Source organism: Octodon degus, unplaced genomic scaffold (genome assembly GCF_000260255.1).
Source record: "Octodon degus isolate 3935 unplaced genomic scaffold, OctDeg1.0 scaffold00049, whole genome shotgun sequence".
NCBI classification, from domain to species: domain Eukaryota; kingdom Metazoa; phylum Chordata; class Mammalia; order Rodentia; family Octodontidae; genus Octodon; species Octodon degus.
The window spans coordinates 5,617,437-5,629,103 of NW_004524625.1; the positions used below are offsets into that span (position 1 = coordinate 5,617,437).

The 11,667-nt window shown below is 43.6% G+C and overlaps 1 pseudogene; it reads right to left on the reverse strand.

Moving 5' to 3' along the window:
- Positions 1-6,977: 6,977 nt before the first annotated feature.
- On the reverse strand, positions 6,978-7,501 carry LOC101572255 (annotated as a pseudogene).
- Between the last annotated feature and the right edge of the window lie 4,166 nt (positions 7,502-11,667).

An 11,667-nucleotide genomic window follows, 5' to 3' on the forward strand; every position in this document is an offset into this window, starting at 1 on the left:
AGGAGGAGGAGGAGGAGGAGGAGGAGGAAAATCTGGAGTTTGAAACAAAAGAATTTCTGGATTCAGTCTCTAGCTCCCTTCTGTCTGTGACACCTTTTTGAGACTAAAAGTAGAACCAGACCAAGGTCACTGCGGGCGTTGATTAAACAGATAAGTGGGAAAAAGGTGGGACAAGATACCCAGATGCTAGGGGAGGAGCCTCATCTCCTAGCTCTTCAGCACTGGGAGCAAGGAGGTGCACACGGAAGAGGTCCAGTGATGTCTCCCAAATACAGTGCTCCTTGGTGAACAGAATAGTATCTGCATTTCGAGCTGGATGCAAGGGTCAGCTGCAGGTGTTCTTTTGCCAGTTGTTATGACTTATGTCTGGATGGCCTGCTACAGCCTTGAGGGATCAGACGCAGAAGCTTGGGGTGGGGATAGCATGATGCCATCCTTACGGCCGGCTTGCTGTAAGGAGGGAGGTCCCGGCCAGAAGAGGCGGGCTGCTGTGAGTGTGAGCTGGTTATATCTCCCCCTCCTGACCTCTCTGAAGGCCATGAGGTGAGCGCCTTTGCCTGGACCCTTTAGCCATGCTGTTCTGTCTGGGAGCTGCCCGACTATGGACTGAAACCTCTGCAAACTGCAAGCCAAAATAATCCTGTCCTCCTCTAATTTGCTGGTGTGAGGCATCTGAGCAAGTGCCTAAGTCAACAACCAAACTGTGCCTTATTTCTAAGAGGCACAGATATTAAGAAACTACTGTGTCAGAATTTATTGGATCCATTTTGTGTTTGTCAGCTTTAAGCTATATGCATATAACAATAGTCAGGGCTACAATTGGCGACATTTTAGAGTTGATGAGATGGAGCTTTAGTAAGCGTGGTTGGTTTTTATTGATTGTATTGATACTATCTAAGTAATGTTTGTTTTGCTTTGGTCATTATTCTTATTCTTTTAATTCTTTGTTGTCATTATTCTTATTTTCTTAATTCTTTGTTGCCCAGGAAGAAGACAAACATAAGACAGAGATATCTTTGGATGCACATTAACATGCTCTGGTCAAAAGGAACTTGATGCTTTCTGGCCTGGACCAGGGTTAGGAAACAGAGTCTCGACTATTTCCCCTCCTTCCTGAGCTCTATCGGATGTCACTGCTTGCCATGTTCTTTCCCACGGAGTGTAGATAGGAGCTCAGGGTCCTTTCCCCTCTAGCTCCTTGGGCAGCCATTAGCAGTGATGTGGGTTTGGCCTTCAAGTAAGCCTTGGACATTGCAGGTATTCTAAGGATTAAGCCAAGCATCAGAGGGCTCTACAATTGCATTGTATTATTATTATTATTATTATTATTATTATTATTATTATTTTATTTTTTGCATTTGGCAGCTATGCTTTAGGTTTTTATTAGAAAATGATACAAAAATTGCCTAATAAAACTATTTTCTGCAGGGAAATTGTTAAAGTCATTATTCCCAGCATCACTGGGGAACCTGATAAGCAATTTTAAAAACAAAGCGCTAGCTGCGAACAAATACTTAACTACCTTCTGCCGCTCAAGGACTGGCTTTGCTTCCTCCTCTGATGGGAAGACCATGTAATCAGGAGGTCCCCTTTTTGGTTTTGGTTGTCAAGAAACTCAGCCAGATGAGAGATCTTTGTAGATTCTCTTGGCATTAATATCTTTTTCTAGTCACGGTTTTTACTTTTAGCCTTTATATATGTTCCAGAATGCTTTCTATTTTATTATGCTTGGCTTTCATAGTGTAGTATGTGTTCTCACTGTAAGGCTTCTGGTGGAACAAGGTGAAGTTTAAAAAGGTAAGAGAGCTACTTGGATAGTTCAGTCTCTTAGGACAAAGTTGTCCACATGAGAATGAGATAGAGAAGGTCAAGCTTTGCATGGAGGAAAACTGGTGCGCTTGCAATAAGATGCAAGCAACGAGTCCCCATTTCTGGGCGATGTGGTGGGGCTTCTCCGATAGCTCTTGGTGATCCTGGCTTCTTGCTCCCCAGCCCCTGGAGGGCCTTCCTCCCTTCTTCGCAGCTTGCAGGAGGCCCTGAGCCACTGGGCTACATTAAATCATAGATGCTCTGGGACAGTGTGCCTTGTTTCTCAAAGTCAGGAGGCCTGGGGGTAACTTTTTTGGCAGTAATAAAAAAACTAAAACAGCAACCCTTCCTGGTGTAGGCAGGTTTCTTATTGGATTCTTCTATCAACTCTTTTTTTTTTTTTTAATGTATTTGGTTGTTGCAGGGTCTCACTATGCAACTCAGACTTCTGGTGGTCCTCCTGCTTTCAGCCTTCCTAGCACTGGGATTACAGGCATGTACCACCACCACAGGACTCTGGCTGGCTCAGCCTGCTCTAGGGGTGGGGCTGGCATGGCAGGTGGTGCCAGGGATCGAACCATGATCCCTGTGCTTGACTAAGCTTGCCTAAGCAAGCACTTTAGTCTGCTGAGCTATCTCTCTGGCTGCTCTTCCGTCAAGAAGAAGGGCATCATTCCCATTCCCAGTGTGTACAGGGAGGAACATGGTCAAGGGAAACTCAGTCAGACAATGGCAAAGACCTTGAAATCTGGTTTTCAGACCCAAGTCCAGCATTCTTCCCTCTGCGAACACTGAGCTCTTCACCCAGGGAGGAACAATCATGGTTGCATGGCAGATAATTAATAGATGATAAAGCCTTCTACCCGGACGACCAGCTGCGGATCTGAAAACCCAGTTCACTGGCTGTCTGCAGAGCTGGCTGCTTCATCGCCTTTCTCCCTCTCCTTCCCCTCTGCCTCCCTCTGTGGTGTTTTTAGACAGGGCCTCACTGTGTAGTCCAGGCCAAACTTGATCTCACTGTGTAGCCTGGAAGACTGCAAGCTCTTGGCGATCTGCCTACCTCAGCTTCCTGAGTGCTGGGATTGATTGCAGGCATGTGCCATCACACTCAGTTACAAGTCTTACTGGCTGGAACGTTGGTCTTATACAAAACACGCTGCAGCCAAGAAAGGGCGGGGGGTGACCAAAAGAGTTAAGATTTGTTGTGTGTGTATACCAACTTCTTGTAATGAATGTTATTATGAACTGCAAACATAGCCTAATAAAAATAAAATACAATGTGATAACTACCGTGTAGCAAGCATCTGTGTCCCAGCTATTTTACATCATTCCTCAGTCCGTTTATGCCAGTTGAACCTCGCAGCTCCCCTGAGAGGCAGGTTACAAGCAAGGAGTGCTAAGACTCAGGGAAGAGGAAGGACTTGTCTGTGAATACCAGTCAAAGCCTGCGGTTCCTTCGCCGTAGTCATCAGCTTTGCTGGGTTCTATTTGGGGCTTGATGAATTCCAGAAAACCGAAAAGTGATGGAGTTGGAGGAGGGGGAATTTCCTTCTAAAGTTTTCTTTTTTCTTTCTTTTTTTTTTGGTGGAACCAGGGATTGAACTCAGGCCCTTGCGCTTGCCAGGCAAGCACTTATTCTATTGAGCCAGCTCCCTGGCCCTTCTTTTTTCATCAGTGGGGAAAAAAAAAGGTCATTTTGAGAGCTCTAGAACTCTGAGGTACAAATTCCAACATCTGTTTGTACACTTTTGTAATTGAGGACACAGTGTTCCCTAAATCCTCACGGTATTAAAGGACACCTACTGGTCCTCAAAAGAAAACAGAAGAAGAAAGAGATTTTGAAATTGGCTTCAGCTTCATTTCTAACAGACCCTTCTCAAGGTCTTTTACATGTAAACAAGATCGTTAAACATTTTGTGTGACATTTATTACCTTTAAATATTCATAAGCCCCAGTACCAGGAAACACCTACTACACTGTTCAAGCCCACTGAGTCTCTCAGATGCTGATGTGCATGTGGAGAACCTTCCAGAACTTCATGGCAATTTCCTTTTCTCAGACTTCAATGGTCTCACTGAGTTTACGAATCCTCTTATTTGCAAACAAGACAGTAGACCTAACAAAGCAGCCCACATCTATTTATTTCCTTGCCTGTTGGAGCAAAACTGCCTTCCTCTGAACAAGCTAGCAGGAGGACGTGTATATTTCATCTTGACTTGTACTCCGAGCTGGGGATAGAGTTCAGTGGCTCAGCGCCTGCCTGGCAAGCGTAAGGTCCTGAGTTTGATTCTTGAAACAAAAAAACCCAAAAACCCTTGCATGTTGACCTGCTTCCCCAGCCTTGCATTTTCCTCTGAGTTAGACCAGGAAGGATGAGGATGCTTTCCTATCAGCCTTGATGATTGCCACCAGTGTGTGGATAGAAAGTGAGGTTGACAGCAGGGAAAGGAAACTGAATTTCTGTGCCACGCAGGCATTTTACTATATACCAAAACACAGTGATGAAATTCTAGCTGGGGAGTTCCCCGCCCAGACACTGGTTTCCTGGGCTTGAGGTGGAGCAGGATTTGTGTAAGGACCTGCACCTTTGCAGCCCCCAGGGCAAAGCCTTGCTCTCTGCTCTCAGCTGACTGGTGCTGGAGTTACCAGTATCAGTCTCTTTCAGTGTACAGAACTGTCATAATGATGATCACGCATGTTTTGTAGGTAAGCAAACAGAGGCCCAGGGACTTCAGCTGGTCAGTCCAAGTCGGGACTCAAATTGCTACCTTCTCCCTAAATTTAGCACTATTTCCGATATGAACATCTAATCCTACAAGTTCTGCCCGTGTCTTTTGGGATTTTGGTTTTCTTTGAATGAACTAGCGGTTAAGACTGAATCAGAGACGACCAAGGGACGGCATTGCCTGTGTTCAAGAAGGTGATTGTATGGAAGGCAGGAAGCCTGTTCTGTGTGCTTGTGAGTGACAGACTTTGACCAACTGTAGAACTCAAAGGTGCAAATACATGGTGGTTTTGTGCCCAATGACAGAATAGGCCGTGCTTTTAGGGAGCAAGCTTCTTGTCCCGAGAATTCTCCAAAGAGCCTGCGTGAGCTCTGGGCAGGATGCGGAGGTCAGGGCTCCTGCGCTGAGCCGCAAGGGGATTGGGAGGCGCTCAGCTCCGCGGTACCCAGACCACCGAATGCAGGGTCTCTGCCACAGCAGCGTTGGATTTGACTGAAGTGCACTGGTGTAGAGCTAACTTGAAAGCTCCTGATTCTCCAGAGCTGCCCAGATGCCCTACGCGTGCTTGATTGGAATCAGAAAAGTCTTTCTTATGAAACAGGAAAAAGGAATCTTGGAAATAGAACGTGCTCATTCGGGGACAGATATCTAGCCGTCAGCACAAAAACAAAGGTGGGCTCATCCCCATTCCTTCCATGACAATAGATCCCAGTTGAATCAGAGATCTCAACTGCGAAAAGAAATGTCAAGCAGGTGCGTGTGTGGGCGCACGGCGTGCGTGGGAAACACTCGCCCGCAGCGCACGGAGCCCGAGGGGCGGGGTCCTCGTCTGCCGGAGTTTTCGTGTGTTATCTGAGGTTCCTGCCTAGGTGACATTGATGAGGCAGGTAGTCAGACCTCTGCATTTTCTTTTTGGCTTTTGAAAGTCACGCTGTATCTCACGCTCACGCGAGTGTGGTCACCCTTGCAGCGCGTGGTGTCCAGGTTGGCCGAGCTATTTTTGGCCGGGCTCAGGTGCCTCTATTCTTGGCAGGCTCCTGCTCTCACACAATGGGCCGGAGGAAAAAATAGCAGCCACATTTGAAATGTTTTGTTCTGTGGCATTATTGAATTAGGAACAGTTTTGTTGTTTGCTGTAGCTTCTGAATTCTCCTTTTCTCTCCTTTATCCTCTTGTTAACAAAAATCAAGGTGTTGTTGGAGGTCATTAGTAATTAAAAAAAAAAAAAATCCTGTGCTCTCCTTTAAAGCAGATTGGTTGATTTGAAGAGTGTCCTGAGACTGCAAGGCAAGCCATTAAAAATGTGCTGCCCACAGCTACTTACGTGTGCAAACGGGCTGCTTCAGAGCCCAGCAGGATGGTACAACATAGAGAAATAAAATTAATACGAAGGTTGACTTAAGGTTCTAACTCTACAACCTGGCTTGATGAGTTACTGTCACTTTTGGAACTTAAAAACAAGTGAGAACTAAGTAGACTTTTCCTTGCTTATCTTATTGTGACTCTTGGTAAGGCTTTATTGGATAGAAATCTTATTACGGTATTTGAAAATTGGTGATTTATGATGGACTTTTTTCTTCAGAAAAGTTTTTTTGGATCATTGCTGCTTTTCCTTTCTTTTATGGCCTTGGCAGGCGAGATTGGTAGGGCTACGGCACATTTTCTGCTGCAATAGTGCCCATAACCTAAGTTTTCTAGGGTAATTATTTCTCTTTTTTACCATTACTATTTGACTATTTTATTTAAGTATATTTGCTTTTCTATTATCGTTTGACTGGTGGCCTATTTGAGACATTTTTATTAGTGACAATTAATTTTATGTGGCTCATGAACTTAATGTGTCCTAGAATTTTGGACAAGGTGGACATGTTTATATTTGTGTGGGGAAGACGGGCACGGCCGTGTTTGTCGCCTGATGCAGAACTTGAAAACTCAAACAAAACTCTGCCAAATGCTTCTGTGTGCAAACCAGATTGCAAGTAAAAGTTATCGCGAATGAGGGTGGTACTGCATTATGCCCACCCCTCCTCCACACCCCTTCCTCTCCTGATTCTCCTCCTCTTCTGTAATAATTGTCACCTTACCTCTTTTATCCCTCCTTTTAAAAAATTCCATGTATTAGAGAAATAGGGAATACTTGGCCTTTCGTGTCTGGCTTATTTCACCTAACACGAAGATCTCTAGTTCTATCTATTTTCCTACCGATGGCATAATTTAATTCCTCTTTCTGGCCGCATGACATGCCACTTTCTTTAGGCATCTGACCTCGGCTATTGCGGATCATATCACAATAAGCGTGGCTGTGCAGGGCCTATGTACATGCTAACTTTGATTCCTATGCTGATTGCCTATTTTTAAAGACACAATCATTTCTTCTTCTTCTTCTTTTTTTTTTTTTTTCACTGAAAACATTTTATTGGTCTTCTGAACAGAAACAGGGATTTATTCACTAGGAAGGATGACCCCATCACACTTCTGCTGGAACCATGCACAGCCTCCTCTTGGCTGGTTCTGTGTTCAGCCGCAGTGCAGCCTATCCTGCGCTTCTTGCCTGTGACGCTGAAACCTAGCTTACCCAGCATCACATAGAAGTCCAGGCCATAGATACCAATGCTTGGGTCATATTTGATGCCCAGATTGATGTGTTCCTGGATTTTAAAACTGAAGTTTCCAGTATCAGAGAAGTTATTTTTCCTTAATTCATACTCTCACACATTTAGGTCTTTCTGCAGGATTTCATCTGCCTTCGCCCCTCGGACTGCAGTGGACAGTGATCTTCTCATTTCTCCTGATGCCAAGGGACCTGACGGTGTATCTAGCTTTAGAAAACCCAGGAGTCTGGCCTGTGAGCTGCTCTAGTACCTTGCTGCCCACGTCTATCTGTCTCCACTCTCCCTGACACAAATATTAAGGCAGAGTTTACAGATTCGAAGTACCTGCATGGGGTTCTCCTTCTCACCTTGATCCTGTGCTGTTGTGGAGAACCGGAAGAGAATTTCTTCTTTTCTCCTGCAGATGGTTGGATTATATTCATTCAAAATTTTTTTACTAATAGAAAATTACTTCATGTTCACTATATTTCAGATTACTTCTAGGTGCAGAGACACTGGATAACAAAGAAAAGTCTATAGCCTCATGGAGCTAATGCTGTTCTAGGTTGAGCTGGATAAGAAACACATGCATGTACACTAGGAAGCAGTGGGTGCTTTGGTGAAAGGCAAGCAGACTAAAGGGAAAGAAGGGGAGGCCTGGAGGGAGGTCTTTGTTTAGGTCACTGATGGCATCTCTGAAAACATAAGATTTGAGCAGAGATTTGAATAAAGACAGTATATGAAGTATGGCGACATCAGAGCAAAAAGCCACCAGTCAAGAGGTCAGCACAGGGCATGACCCTGAGGAGCATTGGACACCGTGGGTATATGTTTACATAGCGATATCAGGAGTGAGTGCCCCTCTCCCTCTGCCGCTGGGAAATGCCTCATGGTGAGGGCTCTCCCCTAAGATCCGCGTGTGATTCGCACCCTCTTACTGTTTCCCAGGGTAGGCTTGGCAACCTTGCAGGACAGCTATGGTTTGCATCTGTACATTGGGAAACAAGGGCCAGTGGTGGAGTGTTAGACTTCACCTCGTGTCTAGGAGTGAAGAGCCTTGAGCAGGGCAGTCTGACTGCTGAGGGTGAAATCCAGCTTTCTGTGTGGTCTCTGAGGTCCACCCAAATGCCTGATTTCCTGACGTTAGTTAAAGGAAAGTCTCTTTTTTATGGTTTCTGATTCAAGCTCTCCACCTGCTGAGAAGGATAAGGTGATCGATTATTTTCAGGACCTTGCCCTGGGAGATGGCCTCCATGCATCATCACCCGAGAAGCACTGACGAAGCCTTCCTCTCCAGTGGTTTGGACAACCACCATTTTCCAACCCTGGACATCTGGGCCACTAGGCACCCTATCCATGGGGCCTCTCCCACCATGGGTCAGGCCCAGGTTTGCCACATACTCTTTTATTTTGTGTAGTTTGCACTTCCCGTGGCCTATTTGAAAAGCCAGTCCTTATCTGGTGATTTTCTTTAGTCTTGAGTTGCAGACAGACCTTGCCTGGCTTCCTCTTCTTTCAGAAAAAGCTCTCCCTGGGTTGTAATCCTTTTCCTTGATATGAGAACATGTTCTACAAATGCAAAACTATTCTGAGAAGTTTTGCCAGGATTTTATCTCTTATATTCTCACTGTTTTTGGGATATGTTCCAAAGCATTTTTTTTCCAGTATAATTCCTGAGGAGGAAGCTTACTGTGTTTAAAACCTGATTTTTCAAGGGCAAATGGAAGCTTTTCCAAGAAGTGAGAAAGTACTCAGCCATTTGTTGTTTTGGCAGAGCATTCACATTTGTTTCTCACCAACTTCTTGGAAATTAATACCATACTGTGTTTATAGAAGATACAAAATAGGCTAGAAAGGAGTGAATGGCAGAAAGACAGAGAAGTTCCTTAAGCTTGTTGGTCACATGCACTCGTTCATTTGCCTAATGCAAGGATTGGCACACTTTCTTCCACAGCACCACAGAGCACGTATTTCAATCTTTGGGGTCTTGTCACTCTACCAGCTACACAACGCTGCCATTGTTGCCGGAGAAACGCTATGGGTAACATGTAATTGAATGGAGGTGACTGTATTTCAATAAAACTTTATTTCCAAAAGTAGGTGACAGACCCGATCTGGGCTGTAGGACAGTGAGCTGGCTCCAGATCCAACAAAAGGACATCCACCAGCCTCAGTTTGTCTACTAGGAGAAGATCTCCTAGTAGAGTCCCACGAGACGTGAGCAAGGAGCATAGTCAGGGTGGAGGGATCCTGCAGGGCACCTGCTCCTGCTCCTGCATTTCATCTGCACAAGGATCTGCTGATGACTCAGAGTTACACATGTTGCTAATAGCAGCACCAAGAACACAAGGGAACTGATATTTATTGAGTTTGCTAACATTCATGACAGAAGTTGTTAGTTACCCATTACTATCTATGCTCTCCAGCTTCCTCGGTAACAGGGCTCAGGCTTTGGTCTCAGCACATGGCCACTGCACTTGGAGGCTACACTTTCTTGCCTTTGGGTGTGGCTTTGTATCTGAGTTCCACACATGTTGGTGTGCTACTTAGAGGAAGTACCTTAAGGAGTGGACACTGCTTTTCTTTCTGTTTTACTAAGACTTTTGACTGAGGCTTGGGCAGCCATCCTGCACTCCTGTGGAAGTATTACGGTGAGAGGGGTGATTCGGTAAGGGAGGGCTCAGCTGCCTGAAGCTGGGCAGCGCAGTGCCAGTGGGGTGCTGCGCCGGCAGCCTGCTTCTACTTCAGCACAGTGAAGACATTATTCCATTTCCTCCCAGCTGGCATTGCAACTGGTGGAAAGTCTGCAGAACTTCTCATCTTGTTCATCTGCGTGTAGTCCATTTTCTTTCACTAACTTTAAAATTTTCTCTTCTTTTTATCTTAATAGTCCAGTTACTGTGTGCATTGGTATGATGTTGTTTGTGTTTCTTTTGAGGATATGTATAATTTTTGGATTTGGAAAATTTAAAGCTATTATAATATTAGTTGTTTTGTGCTTCCTTTTTCTAACTTATTTCTGAGACTTTAGTTTACATGTATGTTAAATTAATTGATATTATAGAGGTTGTTAAGTCTCCACACTATTTTTTTTTACTAGTGGTGATATATAAGATGATAACAATATGAGATATTAAGTCAAGGTATATGGTAACTGTCAGTATTATCTTTTTTAATTTTTGTTTTTTATTCATTTTAATGAGAAAAAAAGATAAAATAGCAATGAAACAACTCAAAACAGGTTAGTAGGATGGTTACAATAATTAATACATTGCATATTGTTGCCTTCATAGTAGACTGGCTGCGAGTATGAAAAGGTCCTTTCAAGGACAGCTTCTCTAATTGCGGTGGAACACTCACCTCTGACAAAACGAAATGAAAAAAGGAGCCATGAAGCTAGGAAATCAATCAAATATGTGTAGGTTGGACTTAGCCCAGTGCCTAAAGAAACAAGACACCTCATGCTTGAGATGAATATCCTGTCTGGTTAAGGTCAGCTATCAGTTGGTTGCTAGGCAACCTCATGTCATACCTTACGAACTTCTCAAAAGTGTAAGTAAAGGACTGTTTTGTTGTGCAAAAAAGAGAGAAAAAATATATGTATATACAAGAAAGTTAGAATAGATATACAACTACTGTATACAACTACTTTCTCTTAGTTCATCGAGAATAAAAGTTTGTATTAATATTGTCTAGACAAGATATCATGTCTGCATCTTGTCTTTTGAATCCACATTATTTTTATAGCTTATATTATTTCTGTGATTCATTTTGGAAAATTTATGTTGTCTTACCTTCAATTTTATTGACTTTTTTTCCCTGTTGAATTAAATCTTCTGGTAAGCCTAACAAATTTTAATTCAAATATTGTCTGCTTTGTTCTTCCTTTCAGTAATTTTCATTTCTTTCTTTATTATACTTCTGATTCTTACAGACATAAAAGGCATAGTCTTTATTATATAACATATGTGATCCTGGAGTTCAGAGATCTGTGAACTCTTTGAAGCTTTACTTAACCAACTTGCTAGCAATCCACTTGGCTCTATGAACAAAAATTGGACAAAATAAATGAAATTTCATCTAAGATGGATAATGAGAAATGGAGAAATTTATAAATACACGTTTCTGCTACAAGATATTTGATTTGTTAGCTTTGAAGAATTAGGGGACAATTAGGACCAGTTGAACTGAACTCTTTCTAAGAAAAATGGCTAAACAATGCTTGCATAATACTTTCTGAACTAGGCACCCTGCCTCTGCTTACTGCCTGCAATTGGTTCCCTTCAAAAGGAGCCAGAGGGCTGTTCTGACTGCTTGGCAATGGTGAGGCCAGACTTCCTTTCCCCTACCTCCAGGGCTCCCTGTAGTTACTTCTAGTTTCGTGACCTTCTACAATCTATTTCCAGTTTACTCAACATTATTACATTTGGGGTGCACGGCACAGTACCTTGTCCTCATGCTGCTGTCTGTGTCTGGAATTTTCTTCTTGAGTTGTGCCTGCTGTAGTCATAACCATCATTTGAAAATCTCCTCCAGATGTT